Source organism: Aethalodelphis obliquidens, unplaced genomic scaffold (genome assembly GCF_003676395.1).
Source record: "Aethalodelphis obliquidens isolate GAN/ISIS:26980383/991018 unplaced genomic scaffold, ASM367639v1 scaffold14, whole genome shotgun sequence".
Lineage (NCBI taxonomy): Eukaryota > Metazoa > Chordata > Mammalia > Artiodactyla > Delphinidae > Aethalodelphis > Aethalodelphis obliquidens.
The window spans coordinates 7,416,633-7,434,238 of record NW_020837958.1 but is presented as its reverse complement, the minus strand read 5'-3'; the positions used below and the strand labels follow the sequence as shown (position 1 = coordinate 7,434,238).

The 17,606-nt window shown below is 38.3% G+C and overlaps 1 long non-coding RNA gene and 1 other non-coding gene across 2 annotated transcripts in view; one reads left to right on the top strand and one right to left on the bottom strand.

The window, feature by feature from the left end:
- Positions 1-526: 526 nt before the first annotated feature.
- Positions 527-17,606, bottom strand: part of LOC113624807 (uncharacterized) — a 224,520-nt gene continuing 207,440 nt past the window's right edge. The window contains exon 5 of the long non-coding RNA XR_003434463.1: positions 527-604. This is a non-coding gene — a long non-coding RNA (uncharacterized LOC113624807). The remainder of the gene's footprint in view (positions 605-17,606) is intronic.
- On the top strand, positions 5,520-5,645 carry LOC113625262 (U6atac minor spliceosomal RNA). The gene has a single exon (XR_003434600.1). It is a non-coding gene; the product is annotated as a U6atac minor spliceosomal RNA (small nuclear RNA).

Here is a 17,606-nt window from a genome sequence, read left to right as displayed (position 1 = left end):
CAATAGAAGCAATGCTGATCTGAGAGGGAGGTGAGGATTACTGTGCTTCCAGACTTACTGCGGCTTTAGCTACTTTGTTTTCTAACTGCAAATTGGTAACCTGATTAAAAAGACATCAAAAAGAAACACAATCTCATGGCAGGTGTTCATTGGTCATAAGAAAATATCTTAGAGGAACTTCAACTAATATTCTCTTCTCCGGTGTCTACTGAAACAGCAAAATAAACAAACTCTTAAAATATCCCTTTGGTTTCGCATCAAGAGATAGACAATTACCCTGAGTAAAAATACACGTTTAAGCGTTGTCCAAAATCTGATAGTTTTCTCATCCAACTGGGACTTTGAAATTAGAACTTTGAACTTTGAGTGAAAATTAAAGCCTAAACTTCAGAAATTAGAACTTTGAACTTTGAGTGAAAATTAAAGCCTAAACTTCTTAACTTGGCATTTAGAGTAGACAATCTGGCACCAACCTACATACCACTCCCCTAATCTTTTCTTTGCCACAGCCAAATTGAAGTACTTACCTGGATACCAGAAAAGCTGCTCCTTCCTAACTTATGAAGGTGTTCCTACTGTTCCTTCCACCGATGATGGTTTATCCCTGCATCACAATAAATATGAATCCAATTATCCTTCAAAGTCTATTTTAACTGTCAATATTTTCAAATACAGTTGACCCTTGAACAATGCTTGGGGATTGGCTCCAGGACCTGCCCCATCTACTCAAATCCTCAGATGCTCAAGTCCCATAGTTGTCCCTCCGAATCCACAGTTCTGCGTTGGTGGATTCAACCAACTGTGGATCATGTAGTACTATAGTGTTTACTAGGAAAAAATCCACTCATAAGCAGACCTGTGCAGTTCAAACCCATGTTGTTCAATGGTCAACTGTAAATTCAATTTCTTCCTTCTTTGAGTATCTATGAAGTAGTCTCTCTGAGCCCCCCTCTTCAGTTTATGCTGTAAGCATTTATGCATTCATCTGAGTTTTTGTAAGGTCCTGAGAGCAGGCTTCATATTTAATTGCTCTTTTGTAACTCATTAATATCATCATGATTTTTGCTGAAATGTGGTGTCCAATGCAAGTTAGTTAAAGATTAAATCAAGATACAAAGGAAAAAAAGGGAAAGGAAGGAAAGGAGAATGGGAGGGAGATAAAGAAATTATGAGCACAATGTTTCCAGGATATTAAACATCTCTCATTGTTATGCATTGGCTGACCATAGTAAATAACACACCTCACTCAAAAAAATGATAAAGACGTGTACTCTTTTGAAGTGTTAAGACAGTTAATCTATATAAAGTGCTTAGAAGACCCTGGCACATGGTAAACACTTTTTATGGTTATTATCTGAGATAATTTGCCAACATCATACCTTAAACCTACTGAAAATGATAGTGGCTTAATGTAGTGCATGGACACATGATTTGACTCAGATAATTCAAATCTCAGCTCACCCACTTAGAGGGTACATTCACTTGGCCAAGTTATTTTATCTCTTGTAACCAAAATTTCCTGATGTGTAAAATGAGGATTGTAGTAGAACTAATGTCATAAGGTTGTGCTACTTATTAAATGAAATGGTGTCTGGGACATAATAGTCATTTAATGAATGGCAGTTATAGTAGTATTAAAAGGCACATTTTCTTAGTCAATTTACTGTTTTTTAATTTTTAGAAGCAGGACTCCAGAGTTATTAAGCTGTTAACTGTAATCTTTTCAATGGTACATAATTGTAATAGATATTACTGATACATCACCCAGATTCACTTGAATCCTTTTACAAATTTCTGGTATATTATCATATTCCCCTTGTATTTTTCTTTTCTTTAATAGACTTTATTTTAATAGCAGTTTTAGGCTCATAAAAAATGAAGACGAAGGTACAGAGATTTCCCATATATACCTGCCCCCACACATTCTATAGATCTGGATAAATGTATGACATATATCTACCCTCATGGTATCAGACAGTATTTTCACTGCACTAAAAATCCTCTGTGCTCAGCCTATTCAGCCCTCCCTCCTCCTTAACTCCTCATAAGCACTGAATTTTTTAGTGTCTCCATAGTTGTGCCGTTTCCAGAATGTTATGTAATTGGAGTCATATAGTATGCACCTTTTTTTAGATTGGCTTATTTCACTTAGTTATATGCATTTGAGTTTTCTCCATGTCTTTTCATGATTTGATAGCCCATTTCTTTTTAGTGCTGAATAATATTCCATTGTCTAGATATGCCAAAATTTCCTTATCCATTCACCAACTGAAGGATATCTTGGTTACTTCCAAGTTTTGGTGATTATGAATAAAGCTGCTATAAACATTCATGTGCAGGTTTTTGTGTGGACATAAGTGTTCAGCACTTTTGGGTAACTAATTCTCTTCCAAATTGGCTGTACCATTTTGCATTTCCACCAGCAATGAATGAGAGTTTCTGTTGCTTCACAACCTCACCAGCCTTTGGTATTATTAGTGTCCTGGATTTTGGCCATTCTAATAAGGTGTGTAGTTAGGAAGTCATTTAATTTGCCTTTCTCTAATGACATATGATGTGGAACATCTTTTTCTATGCTTATTTTCCATCTGCATATCTTCTTTGTTGAGGTATCTTTAAGGTCTTTGGCATATTTTTTAATTGGCTTGTTTGTTTTTTTATTGTTGAACTTTAAGCATTCTTTGTCTATTTGGATAAGTCTTTTATCCAATATTCTTTTTGTAAAATTTTCTCCCAGTTTGTGGCTTATCTTTTCATTCTCTTGACATTGTCTATTCAGATTGTCTACTTCTCCCTATGTGAGTTTTGCCATACTGCCTTTCAAGGTGTAGTTTATCCTGTGTATCTTACAGGATATTCTCTAAGCTTCCTGGATCTGTGGTTTTGTGTTTGACATTAATTTGGAGAAAGTCCCATTCATTATGTTTTTAAATATATCTTCTGTTCCTTTGCTCTTTCTTATCCATCTGTTATTTCCATCACAAATATGTTATGCCTTTTATCGTTGTCCCAGAGATATTCTGTTATTTGTTTTCAGTTTGCAGGTATCTCTTGAGATATCCTCAAGCTCAGAGATTTTTTCCTCAGTCATGCCCAGTCTACGAAGGAGCCCAGTAAAAGCATTCTTCACTTCTGCTACAGTGCTTTGATCTCTAGCATTTCTTTTTGGTTCCTACTTAGAATTTTTTCTCTGCTTACATGGCTCATTTGTTCTTGCATGCTGTCTAGTTTATCCATTAGATTCTTTAGTATATTAATCATAGTAGCTTTAAATTCCTGCCCTGTTGATTCCAACATCATTGTCATATCTGAGTCTGATTGCTGAGGCTTTCTCTGTGTCTTCCAACTGTGTTTTTTGCCTTTTCATATGTATTGTAAGTTCTTCTGGAAAGTTATACATGATGTGCTGGGTAAATGGAACTGCCATAAATAGGCCTTTAGCAACGTGATAGTAAGGTCTGGGGGAAGAGGAAGCATTCTGTAGTTCTTTGATTAGGTTTCAGACTTTTAGTGAGCTTGTGCCTCTAGACTGTGAACTTCATACATGCTTCTCAGCTCTCCCCTGCATTTAAGTGGGACAGTATGGTAGAGTGGCCTGGAGTTAGAAATTTTTCTTCCTCTTCCCCCAGGTCAGCTGGGTTCTGATAAAACCCCAATAGTTTAGGCTTCGGTAAAATAGATTCTTCTGAGGGTAGACCTTGTTAAGGAGAACAGAATGTTCTGGCATATTTCAAAATGGTCCCTTTTCTCCTTCCCCTGGCAGAAGTATGAGGGAATTTTTTTTCAGCATTCACTATGATAACCTGATTAAAGCTCTGGAAGGTAAAACTCACAAAAGTGTGGGGCTTCCCAATGACTGAGTCCCTCTGTAGTTTTTAACTCTCAGACTTGTACACAATGAGTCTCCAGAAATCCATCAATTATAGTTCAGGGTTTCTTATCCTATATTAATTCCTCAGAGGTTTCTGCTCTAATATGTTGTTATTCTTTGTATTGGCCTGCCATTCTCTCCAATTTAGGGGGCATTGGCTTTTCCTGTGACCTCACTTCTCGTATGGATCTAAGAAGAGTTGTTGATTTTTTAGTTTGCTCAGATTTTCACTTCTTGTTAGAACAGAATGGTAATTTCCAAGCTTCTTTCATACTGGACTGGAAACCAGAAGTCCACCTCCTTCTGTTGTTCTTTTAACTGTCTTCTCCTGTGTCTCCCTTCCAAGACCTGTCCCTGAATTACTGGAGCTGCTTTTGATCTTGCTTATATTTGTAGTGAGATGGCAATGCCAGCACCAGGATGTTATTCGCCAGTGACTGACTGCTGCCAAATATGAAACCCCAAACTTCTGGTCCCAAGTAAGGATAAATTTTAGTGTACAATAATACTTTAGATTGCCAATGTGAGATTCAGCTACAGCTGGGGTTTTGCCTGAAATTGTCTCTTTGCTTGGCTTCTTCCCTTTCTCCGCTCAGCTCTCCCTGGGAATATTTTCATTAAGAATCTTGTGCATGTGAATCCTTGTTTTACAGTCTGCTTCTGGGGAAAACACCCTAAGAAAATGACATATTAAAAAGGAGAGTAGAATGGAAAAGTTTGGTATAGAGCGTCTACCCCCAGTGAGTTGAAGATTCTTCTTCTGCAGCAATATTAACATCCCTCCCAACAAATTGATTTATTTCTACTTTATTGAGCTCATAGTACCTACCATCCATCACTCATTTGACAGTTAACTCAATGTACTGAATATTAGTTTTCTATTACTGAGTAACAAGTTATCTCAAACTTAGCAGCTTAAAAGGATGTCCATGGGAATGGCTTAACTGGGTCTTCTGCTCAGGGTCTCCTCAGGCTGAAATCAGGGTGTCAGCCAGGGCTGTGATCTCACCTAAGGCTCAAGGTCCTCTTCCAAGGTGAGTGGCTGTTGGCAGAATTGACTTCCTTGCAGTTATTGGAATAAAGTCCTCATTTGCTTGTTGGCTATTGGCCAGGGAATGCCCTCAGCCCCTAGAGGCTGACCTGGTATACTTGCCACATGGCTCTATGTTCAGTTCACAACATGGTTGTTTTCTCCTTTAATGCAAGCAGGAGTAAACTCTCTCACTTTGAATCTATCTGAATTCTTTTAAGGACTCATCTGATTAGATCAGGTCCACACAGGATAACCTCCCTTTTTATTAACTCAATGTCAATTGACTGAAGACTTTAGTTACATCTGAAATATCCTTTCTGTTGTATAATGTAACGTAATCGCAGGTGTGATGACTCATTATATTCACAAGTCCCACTTACATTCAAGGGGAGGGGTTTATAAAGGGAATATATAATGGGGAAGGGGCAGGAATCGTGGAGATCAATGAAATTTGCCAGCCACACTTATTTTGCCCTCTGTGCTTATTCACTGCATATAGAACTTTTCCCTTGAGAGTGATGCGCTGTGATCCACAAATTATTGTGGATTTTAGGTGGTGGTTGTGATGGTGGACATGCTCATGGCTACTAATGTTGTTTTAAAAAAGGGGGTAATGTGTTGTATGAAAGGAGAGAAGGTTACCACTCCCCTTGACAAGGATGGAAGAGAACTTCGGGTCTAACAACACACATACGGTTAAGGCATTGCCACTTACTTCGTGGCATCTAACCACTGTTTTTTGTTTTTTTTTTTTTTAAAAAAGGGGGGTAATATGTCTTCATTATATGATTCCCACAATCCAAATATCAAATCAGAAAACACTGCCCCCAACACTTGATAGTAATACAAATACTTGGATTCAAATTTGATTTATATAGCCAATGATTTGATTTCCACAATTCTTCCTTTTCCTGATGTGTAAAATGTAATATTACCTATTTCACAGGGTTACTAAAAGGATTGGAGGAAATTATTAGAGGGGCACCTGATAGATAGCAGGTGCCTAACACATGGGAGGGACTTCATTTTCTTATTCCCTGTATTACAGAATGTCTTCAGTGAATTTTCTGGAAAGAAAAGCCATTTTCACAAACACACGGAACATGTTTGCCTGACAAGCAACAGATGCTTTGGAAAGTAATTAACCAGTGCATATAACCAAAGAGATTTAGCAGTCACAGGAAATGTTTTACACTAAAAGGTAGTCTGAAAGAGGTGAGGAGAATTAGAAGGCAATTGCCACGTGACTTTTTCCTCCAGAGTAGAACAGAGGGGGAGAGGGGTTTGTGCCATGGAAAGGTGTCAGAAAAGCCCCACATTTTGCAAGTGGTAAAATATAAAAGCCTCAAGGTGTGAAAACTTGATGGATTTTATGGAATGGGGAAAATAAGATGTTTTCTAGTAAAGGATGTCTTATCTTCAGTGTCTGGGGATTCCAGGGCTTCTGTTATAGAAGGACAGAACTAGATGCAGAGTAAGAATTTAACAATATTGGTTAATGAACTATTTAGCTATTTAGAATGTTGGTAAACATACTGCTTCTGTATTCAAACAAAAAGTATTTAAGTTTGATAGATTTCTTTTTGGTTTTGAATTTCAGATAACATTTATTGAGTGCCAGGCAGCTGCATGCTGTGCATTTGCATATATGGCCTAATTCAATCCATGGTGAGATGAACACTACCGTTATTATCACTCATTTACAAATGAGGAAACTGAGACTCAAAGAAATTATGTAACTTGCCCAATCAGGCTAACACAAAGGACAGAAAGGGACAGAAGCAGGGTCGGAATCCAGCTCTGTAAAAGGCCCAAGCTGTGCTCTGAACCTCTCAGCCACACGTATTTAAAGTCACCTGCCCTTAGCATTCTCTCGCATGAATTCTTGGTTGTCAGTTAGGAACCACCCTGCCAAGATCTCTTCAGGGGTCCTTTTCCACAGGGTTTTCTGATTTGCATTCATTGATGTATTTCTATTCTTTCTATTCCATGGGCCTTGTGGGTTGGTTGGGGAATGGAAGTCAGGTCCGGTATGAGAAATTCTAGCAGGAAGAAACCTCTGGTGAATGCTTGATTTATAGAGATAAAGGCATGCTCATGGGTCTCACCCATGCTCTCTACTGCCTTCACACATGATAGTGTGTTAACAGAGAGACCCATCACAAATGACTATTTCTACTTTCAAATCATATCTTATCATCTCTGCTCAGTGACTGTGAACAGGTTTAATCTATTCCTTGCCATTCAAACCGTTTTATTCTAACTACCGAATAACATTTCCCATTTCCCATATTCAGGGAGAGGCCGAATCATTTAAATAGAGTTTTGCATGACTTACTTAAAGCTGACAGTTTGCACGTGTGGAATTCAAACTCTCTAGAAACCCAATGAATTCCTCTAGATTTTATTAGTTTGCAATTTCTTGAAAGATGCAATAACACCCTAGATTGAAGGGATCATGGTGATATAAAAAAGCTTTCTTAATATCAAGACAAATCTCTCAGTCAGGGTCAGCACTGAATCTAAATGGTAACTCTCCCAAATCCAGATGTAGAATTATGAATTCTATCCTCCTTTCTTATTCTAAATCACTTTGCCATGAATTTGAATAGATTTCCCCTCGGGAATTTAGGCATCTTTGTATGGGCCATATTTGTATGACAGTAAACAGATGTCATTGGAAAGAGTTTACCAGAATGTACAGATGTGAGCACTGTCACAGAAAGCAGTTCAATGTGCTAATAAAATTGTAAACTAAACTATATATTTTTAAGAAGGTCGTTGAAAAAGCCTTTGCTCTGTCTTATTTAGGTAGATGAAAACATGTCATAAGGTTTTGCACAGAGAATACTCTCATTAAGTGAAAACAAGGAGAAAGTTAATTAGCAATAGTTGCCCATATAGAAAAGCCAAACTATCTTGCACATAGAAGGCACATACTGCTCCAGAAGGTCAGATGAGCTTGAAAGTCATAAAACCTACGAACAAATTAGAGCAATTCTAATTTTTGCACATTCCAATTGGCTAACTAAGGGAAAGATACTTAACCAACATAGTGTTTTAAGTTTCCTTATCTATACAATGGGGATAATGGCAGGTATTTCACAGAGTTAGTAAAGATGAAGTGATGGAGAGGTAGGCACATAACCTTGCAGAAAATAACTATTTCCTTCTGATTCCTTCCTAAACGTGCTCCAATTTAATTAGCAACTTGCTCACAACAAAATCATGCATCTAAAACTGGGAAACAGATCATGAATATACTTAATTGTCTCAAAATATTATCTATTAATTGAACCATGAACAAAACCAGTTTGAATTATAACTTCTTTCTGTTTGTATTTAATTGAACTAGGTCAGAGCTAGAGTATCAAAATATTATCCTATTGAGACCTTAATAAAATCACATTTGATTCAGTTTAGTTCCATCATTGACTCACTGCTTCACCTTGTGGACAGTGCACATTCTTTGACATCTAAGAAATATCTTAAGGAGCATCAAAATGGCGGAAGAGTAAGACGTGGAATGACCTTCCTCCCCACAAATACATCAGAAATACATCTACATGTGGAACAGCTCCTATAGAACACCTACTGAATGCTGGCAGAAGACCTCAGACTTCCCAAAAGGCAAGAAACTCCCCGCGTACCTGGGTAGGGCAAAAGACAACAGAATAAACAGAGACAAAAGAATAGGGACGGTACCTGCACCTCTGGGAGGGAGCTGTGAAGGAGGAAAGGTTTCCACACACTAGGAAGCCCCTTCGTGGGCGGAGACTGCGGGTGGCGGAGGGGGAGCTTCGGTGCCACGGAGGAGAGTGCAGCAACAGGGGTGCGGAGGGCAAAGCGGAGAGATTCCCGCACAGAGGATCAGTGCCGACCAGCACTCACCAGCCCAAGAGGCCTGTCTGCTCACCCGCCGGGGAGGGCGGCGCTGGGAGCTGAGGCTCGGGCTTCGGTCGGAGCGCAGGGAGAGGACTGGGGTTGCCGGCGTGAACACAGCCTGAAGGGGGTTAGTGCGCCATGGCTGGCTGGGAGGGAGTCTGGGGAAAAGTCTGGACCTGCCAAAGAGGCAACAGACCATTTTTTCGGGGTGTGCAAGGAGAGGGGATTCAGGGCACCACCTAAACGAGCTCCAGAGACAGGCGCGAGCCGTGGCTAACAGCGCGGACCCCAGAGACGGGCAGGAGACGCTAAGGCTGCTGCTGCCGCCACCAAGAAGCCTGTGTGCGAGCACAGGTCACTATTCACAACCCCCTTCCGGGGAGCCTGTGCAGCTCGCCACTGCCAGGGTCCCGTGATCCAGGGACAACGTCCCCCGGAGAACGAACGGCGCGCCTCAGGCTGGTGCTATGTCACGCCGGCCTCTGCCGACGCAGGCTCGCCCCGCATCCGTACCCCTCCCTCCCCCGGGCCTGAGTGAGCCAGAGTCCCTGAATCAGCTGCTCCTTTAACCCCAAAACACACCACCAGTCGTGGACCTGCCCACCAGAAAGACAAGATCCAGCCTCATCCACCAGAACACAGGCACTAGTCCCGACCACCAGAAAGCCTACAAAACCCACTGAACCAACCTTAGCCACTGGGGACAGACACCAATAACAATGGGAACAACGAACTTGCAGCCTGGGAAAAGGAGACCCAAACACAGTAAGTTAAGCAAAATGAGAAGACAGAGAAACACACAGCAGTTGAAGGAGCAAGGCAAAAACACACCAGACCTAACAAATGAAGAGGAAATAGGCAGTCTACCTGAAAAAGAATTCAGAATAATGATAGTAAAGATGATCCAAAATCTTGGGAATAGAATGGAGAAAATACAAGAAACATTAAACAAGGACCTAGAAGAACTAAAGAGCAAGCAGTGATGAACAACACAATAAACGAAATTAAAAATTCCCTAGAAGGGATCAATAGCAGAATAACTGAGGTAGAAGAACAGATAAGTGACCTGGGTGATAAAATAGTGGAAATAACTACTGCAGAGCAGAAGAAAGAAAATGGAATGAAAAGAATTGAGGACAGTCTCAGAGACCACTGGGACAACATTAGACACACGAACATTTGAATTACAGGGGTCCCAGAAGAAGAAGAGAAAAAGAAAGAGACTGAGAAAATATTTGAAGAGCTTATAGTGAAAAATTTCCCTAATATGGGAAAGGAAATAGTTAATCAAGTCCAGGAAGCACAGAGAGTCCCATACAGGATAAATGCAAGGAGAAACATGCCAAGACACATATTAATCAAACTATCAAAAATTAAATACAAAGTAAACGTATTAAAAGCAGCAAGGGAAAAACAACAAATAGCATGCAAGGGAATCCCCATAAGGTTAACAGCTGATCTTTCGGCAGAAACTCTGCAAGCCAGAAAGGAGTGGCAGGACATATTTAAAGTGATGAAGGAGAACAACCTACAACCAAGATTACTCTACCCAGCAAGGATCTCATTCAGATTTGACAGAGAAATTAAAACCTTTACAGACAAGCAAAAGCTAAGAGAATTCAGCACTACCAAACCAGCTTTAAAACAAATGCTAAAGGAACTTCTCTAGGCAGGAAACACAAGACAAGGAAAAGACCTACAATAACAAACCCAAAACAATTAAGAAAATGGTAATAGGAACAAATATATCAAGAACTACCTTAAATGTAAATGGATTAAATGCTCTAACTAAAAGACATAGACTGACTGAATGGATACAAAAACAAGACCCATATGTATGCTGTTTACAAGAGACCCACTTCAGACCTAGGGACACATACAGACTGAAAGTAAGGGGATGGAAAAAGATATTCCATGCAAATGTAAATCAAAAGAAAGCTGGAGCAGCAATTCTCATATCAGACAAAATAGACTTTAAAACAAAGATTATTACAAGAGATAAAGAAGGACACTACATAATGATCAAGGGATCAATCCAAGAAGAAGATATAACAATTGTATATATTTATGCACCCAACATAGGAGAACCTCAATACATAAGGCAAATACTAACAGCCATAAAAGGGGAAATCGACAGTAACACAATCACAGTAGGGGACGTTAACACCGCATTTTCACCAATGGAGAGATCATCCAAAATGAAACTAAATAAGGAAACACAAGCTTTAAATGATACATTAAATAAGATGGACTTAATTGATATTTATGGGACATTCCATCCAAAAACAACAGAATACCCATTCTTCTCAAGTGCTCATGGAATATTCTCCAGGATAGATCATATCTTGGGTCACAAATAAAGCCTTGGTAAATTTAAGAAAATTGAAATCATATCAAGTATCTTTTCTGACCACAACGCTATGAGACTAGATATCAACTACAGGAAAAGATCTCTAAGAAATACAAACACATGGAGGCTAAACAACACACTACTTAATAACCAAGAGATCACTGAAGAAATCAAAGAGGAAATCAAAAAATACCTAGAGACAAATGACAATGAAAACACAACAACCCAAAACCTATGGGATGCAGCAGAAGCACTTCTAAGAGGGAAGATTATAGCAATAAAATCCTACCTTAAGAAACAAGAAACATCTCAAGTAAACAACATAACCTTACACCTAAAGCAATTAGTTAAAGAAGAACAACAACAACAAAAAAAACCCAAAGTTAGCAGAAGGAAAGAAATCATAAAGATCAGATCAGAAATAAATGAAAAAGAAATGAAGGAAACAATAGCATAGATCTATAAAACTGAAAGCTAGTTCTCTGAGAAGATAAACAAAATTGATAAACCATTAACCAGACTTATCAAGAAAAAAAGGGAGAATACTCAAATCAATATAATTACGAAGAAAAAGAAATAACGACTGACACTGCAGAAATACAAAGGATCATGGGAGATTACTACAAGCAACTATATGGCAATAAAATGGACAACTTGGAAGAAATGGACAAATTCTTAGAAATGCACAACTTTCCGAGCTGAACCAGGAAGAAATAGAAATGAACAGACCAATCGCAAGCACTGAAATTGAAACTGTGATTAAAAATCTTCCAACAAACAAAGCCCAGGACCTGATGGCTTCACACGCGAATTCTATCAAACATTTAGAGAACAGCTAACACCTATCCTTCTAAAACTCTTCCAAAATATAGCAGAGGAAGGAACACTCCCAAACTCATTCTATGAGGCCACCATCATTCTGAAACCAAAACCAGACAAAGACGTCACAAAGAAAGAAAACTACAGGCCAAAATCACTGATGAACATAGATGCAAATTTCCTCAACAAAATACTAGCAAACAGAATCCACAATACATTAAAAGGATCATACACCATGATCAAGTGGGGTTTATCCCAGGAATCCAAGGATTCTTCAATATACACAAATCAATCAATGTGATACACCATATTAACAAACTGAAGGAGAACAACCATATGATCATCTCAATAGATGCAGAGAAAACTTTTGACAAAATTCAACACCCATTTATGATAAAAACCCTCCAGAAAGTAGGCATAGAGGGAACTTTCCTCAATATAATAAAGGCCATACATGACAAACCCACAGCCAACATCTACCTCAATGGTGAAAAACGAAAAAGCATTTCCACTAAGATGAGGAACAAGACAGGGTTGCCCACTCTCACAACTATTATTCAACATAGTTTTGGAAGTTTTAGCCACAGCAATCAGAGAAGAAAAGAAAAGAAAAGGAATCCAAATCAGAAAAGAAGAAGTAAAGCTGTCACTCTTTGCAGATGACATGATACTACACATAGAGAATCCTAAAGATGCTACCAGAGAACTACTAGAGCTAATCAATGAATTTGGTAAAGTAGCAGGATACAAAATTAATGCACAGAAATGTCTGGCATTCCTATACACTAATGATGAAAAATCTGAAAGAGAAATTAGGAAAACACTCCCATTTACCACTGCAACAAAAAGAATAAAATATCTAGGAATAAACCTACCTAAGGAGGCAGAAGACTTGTATGCAGAAAATTATAAGACACTGATGAAAGAAATTAAAGATGATACAAATAGATGGAGAGATATACCATGTACTTGGATTGGAAGAATCAACACTGTGGAAATAACTATACTACCCAAAGCAATCTACAAATTCAATGCAATCCCTATCAAACTACCACTGGAATTTTTCACAGAAGTAGAACAAAAACTTTCACAATTTGTATGGAAACACAAAAGAACCCGAATAGCCAAAGCAATCTTGAGAAAGAAAAACGGAGCTGGAGGAATCAGGCTTCCTGTCATCGGACTATATTACAAAGCTACAGTAATCAAGACAGTATGGTACTGGCCCAGAAACAGAAATATAGATCAATGGAACAGGATAGAAAGCCCAGAAATAAACCCATGCACATATGGTCACCTTATCTTTGATAAAGGAGGCAAGAATATACAATGGAAAAAAGACAGCCTCTTCAATAAGTGGTGCTGGGGAAACTGGACAGCTACATGTAGAAGAATGAAATTAGAACACTCCCTAACACCATACACAAAAATAAACTCAAAATGGATTAAAGACCTAAATGTAAGGCCAGACACCATCAAACTCTTCGAGGAAAACATAGGCAGAACACTCTATGACATAAATCACAGCAAGATCCTTTTTGACCCACCTCCTAGAGAAATGGAAATAAAAACAAAAATAAACAAGTGGGACCTAATGAAAGTTAAAAGCTTTTGCACAGCAAAGGAAACTATAAACAAGATGAAAAGCCAACCCTCAGAGTGGGAGAAAATATTTGCAAACAAAGCACTGACAAAGTATTAATCTCCCAAATTTACAAGCAGCTCATGCAGCTTGATATGAAAAAAACAAACAACCCAATCCAAAAATGGGCAGAAGACCTAAATAGACATTTCTCCAAAGAAGATATGCAGATTGCCAACAAACACATGAAAGAATGCTCAACATCATTAATCATTAGAGAAATGCAAATCAAAAGTACAATGAGATATCATCTCACAGCAGTCAGAATGGCCATCATCAAAAAATCTAGAAACAATAAATGCTGGAGAAAAGGGAACCCTCTTGCACTGTTGGTGGGAATGTAAATTGATACAGCCACTATAGAGAACAGTATGGAGGTTCCTTAAAAAACTAAATATAGAACTACCATATGATCCAGCAATCCCACTACTGGGCATATACCCTGAGAAAACCATAATTCAAAAAGAGTATGGTACCAAAATGTTCATTGCAGCTCTATTTACAAGAGCCAGGGCATGGAAGCAACCTAAGTGTCCATCAACAGATGAATGGATGAAGAAGATATGGCACATATATACAATGGAATATTACTCAGCCATAAAAAGGAATGAAACTGATTTATTTGTAGTGAGGTGGATGGACCTAGAGACTTTCATACAGAGTGAAGTCTAAGTCAGAAAGAGAGAAACAAACACCGTATGCTAACACATATATATGGTATTAAAAAAAAAAAAAAGGTCATGAAGAACCTAGGGGCAAGACAGGAATAAAGATGCATACCTACTAGAGAATGGACTTGAGGATACGGGGAGGGCGAAGGGTAAGCTGGGACAAAGTGAGAGAGTGGCAAGGACATATATACATTACCAAACATAAAATAGATAGCTAGTGGGTAGCAGCCGCATAGCACAGGGAGATCAGCTCAGTGCTTTGTGACCACCTAGAGGGGTGGGATAGGGAGGGTGGGAGGGAGGGAGACACAAGAGGGAAGAGATATGGGGACATATGTATATGTGTAACTGATTCACTTTGTTATAAAGCAGAAACTAACACACCGTTGTAAAGCAATTATACTCCAATAAAGATGTTAAAAGAAAAAGGGCATTAAACCCTTAAAGAAAAATAAATAAATACATATAATCTTTACCCTTTAAAAAAAAAAAAGAAGAAGAAATATCTTATTTCACTCTGTCACCCAACCTGGCTTCTAGAGCATATAGTTAATTTGTGTTAAAAATAAATAAAGGCATTTAACTTCTGCCACAATTTCTCCATTTCAATTATGGTGATAACAATATATGCTTTACCTCACTAAACCAATGTTTGAAATTCTAAGTAGATAATAGACATAAAATGGCTTTGAATATATATATTATGTGCTATGAAAAAAACCATTGTTTAACGTAGGGCCAATATATTACTATGTATTTTTGATATTAGTAAAATTTAAACATCATTGCCAATATGATTCATCAGTTTCTGAGTATTATCCCAGATATAATCATAACTGCCCCAATTATGTTCTGAGAGAATTGTTTTAAAATATGGATAGGGTCCTGTATACCCTGGAAATAAGGCAAATATCAGTCAGATAATCAAGACCCTAAAGTGTCTCATCAGTCTTCATGATGCAAAATGGAGCAAAAAAGTGTAGCTCAGATTGACTGCAAAGCCTTCAATTCTCTTCACTCTCAGAGTTACCCTCATATTCTAGGTTTTGCTAAACTTAGATGTCTATACACTTGCAACCAGATCATACTTTAGCTCCATTTTTTTTTAACAATAAGACTGACCTGGTAGGGCTTTAAGAGATATTAACCACTTGGTAATACCTGTCAAATGCATTCTTTAGAAATATGTGGATGTTACAAGGAGGGCAGTAGAGGTGGTGAAGGGTCAAAATGCCAGGGTCACAGTCACTTGATCTCTCCTTAATTACCTACCCTCATTTTTAAAATAAAAATACTAATAAAACTTTACTTGGTTTTTGCGAGAATTAAATGAGATAATGTATATGAACTATACTTAAAACTGTCTCTGAAATATTTATCCAAGTATTTCCAAGGCTGAGAATTGGCAGTATTTGTTAAGTTATCTCATAGAGAAATGTAAGGAGAGTTTCACACAATGCTTGTAGCTCATCCCCTTCAGAAACAACCAGATGGCCATTCTAGCTTTAGGGAAGGTGTTTTTTGGCCATGTTTGTTTATTTTCCCTGTGCAGACATTAGGAACCAATAACAACCCAATCATAACTTTTTTTTTTCTAATGGAATCCAAGGATATTTTTTTTCCTCTTTTTTTTTTTTTATAGATAATTAGAAAGCACTGTGTTTCTTAAACATATGAAAGATTACACACTCAGTTTCCTTTCCATTTGGCTGGGGTCATATGACTAATTCTGGCCAAAGAACTGTGAGTGGAATTAGCATGTGTCACTTTCATGTTGAGGCAGTGAAAAGCCCCTGTGCAATAGTCCAATATCTCTTCCCATTCTGAGGCAAACCTGGATGGCTAAGTTCACTGCATAAGTGGTTCTTCCTCAGGCATTGCCAGCCGAATTTGTGTGAATGAGAAATAGACTTTATGTGTTATGCCACTAAAATTTTGAGGGTTATTTGTAGACTCAGCATAAGCCTACTCCATCCTTACAAATACACGTTTTGTAAACAAAAAAGTTTTAGTAGAGTATTCACAGATATTACAGCTTCTCTAAGGAATCTGTCCCTAGTAAATGACACATGATTTTGACCTAATTTATTTAAGACTAGTAGAAAATAGTCACAATTTGTTAATGCAGTTATTTTCCCAATGAGAAAGAAAAGATGAACTTGGTGATATCAGGATTAGTCAGCCTCCACATTAGAGAGTGAATCTTTTAAGAGCAACTGTTAAATATCACTACAAATACATTAGCTATAACAAAATGCAATAAAATGCAAAGAAAATAAGAACATTTGTTACCATAATTACAAGACCCTGCCCACGTTCTGTTAAAAACGTTGGAGAGGTTGAGGCTTTACCTTGCTTGCAAGCTAAAAAGTTGGCCTGCCACAGTTCCATGGAGGGTAGCAGAAGACATGAGCCTTCTGGATCAGAGAGAAAATACTTTATCAGTTGCAGCCACAGCAGTTTCTAGAGTATCAGCAGTATCGTGCTGGTTCTCAGAGTCCCACAACCCATAGAACAGCACAAAAAAGGCTATGTGACATCTACATATGCAGTATGTGTTTACAGGAGAGGAATCCCAGCTTAGAGAATCCGAATCTTTGATTATAGGCAATGAGGCTACTTGATCTTTGCCCAGGATGGAGACGCCATATTAATTATACCGTACAGCAAACAAATCTGCACTTTTCTCTAGAGGAAGCCGTTATCATTGTCTTCCAAGGCTTTCACTCTACCAGTATCCTCGAAAAGATAGTATAGGACAAAAGGATTCAGTGTTTCTGCTTGTAAGACATGCAGAAATGCGAAGGACACATGGAGAATTACCTCCCCAGAAGATCTACCCCTCATTACTACAAGGTCAGTAGAGTCTGACCTTGGTTTCTAGAACATGTTCTCATGAATATGATAGTCCATCAGCCACTCTGATTAATCCAACAAGCTAGTCTAGAAATAAATCAGTTCAATTTTTTTTTTCATATATAACAGCATTGAATAAAGACCTCTAACAACAGGGCTCCAAGTAGCAGGATGAGGTCCACCTACAATGTTGACCACAACCATGCTTAGGGTCCTGGACTCAACAAGTTGAACAAATCCCAAAGTTATCAGGGTCTAACTTAGAAAGTCAGGTGGCTTTCTCCTTAAAAGTCTCTATTGATTTTTCCATTTGGTCCATGGGCATTAATCCAGGTACAGAAGAATGTCTTAGTGATTATATTAAACTGGCTTTCAAGGAGGAAATCTAGGATAACTAGATCATCCATAACAATCCAGGCCAGAGAATAGAGTCTGACCTGCATGCACTTCAGGGACAAATTGTGACAGCATGACCCCTA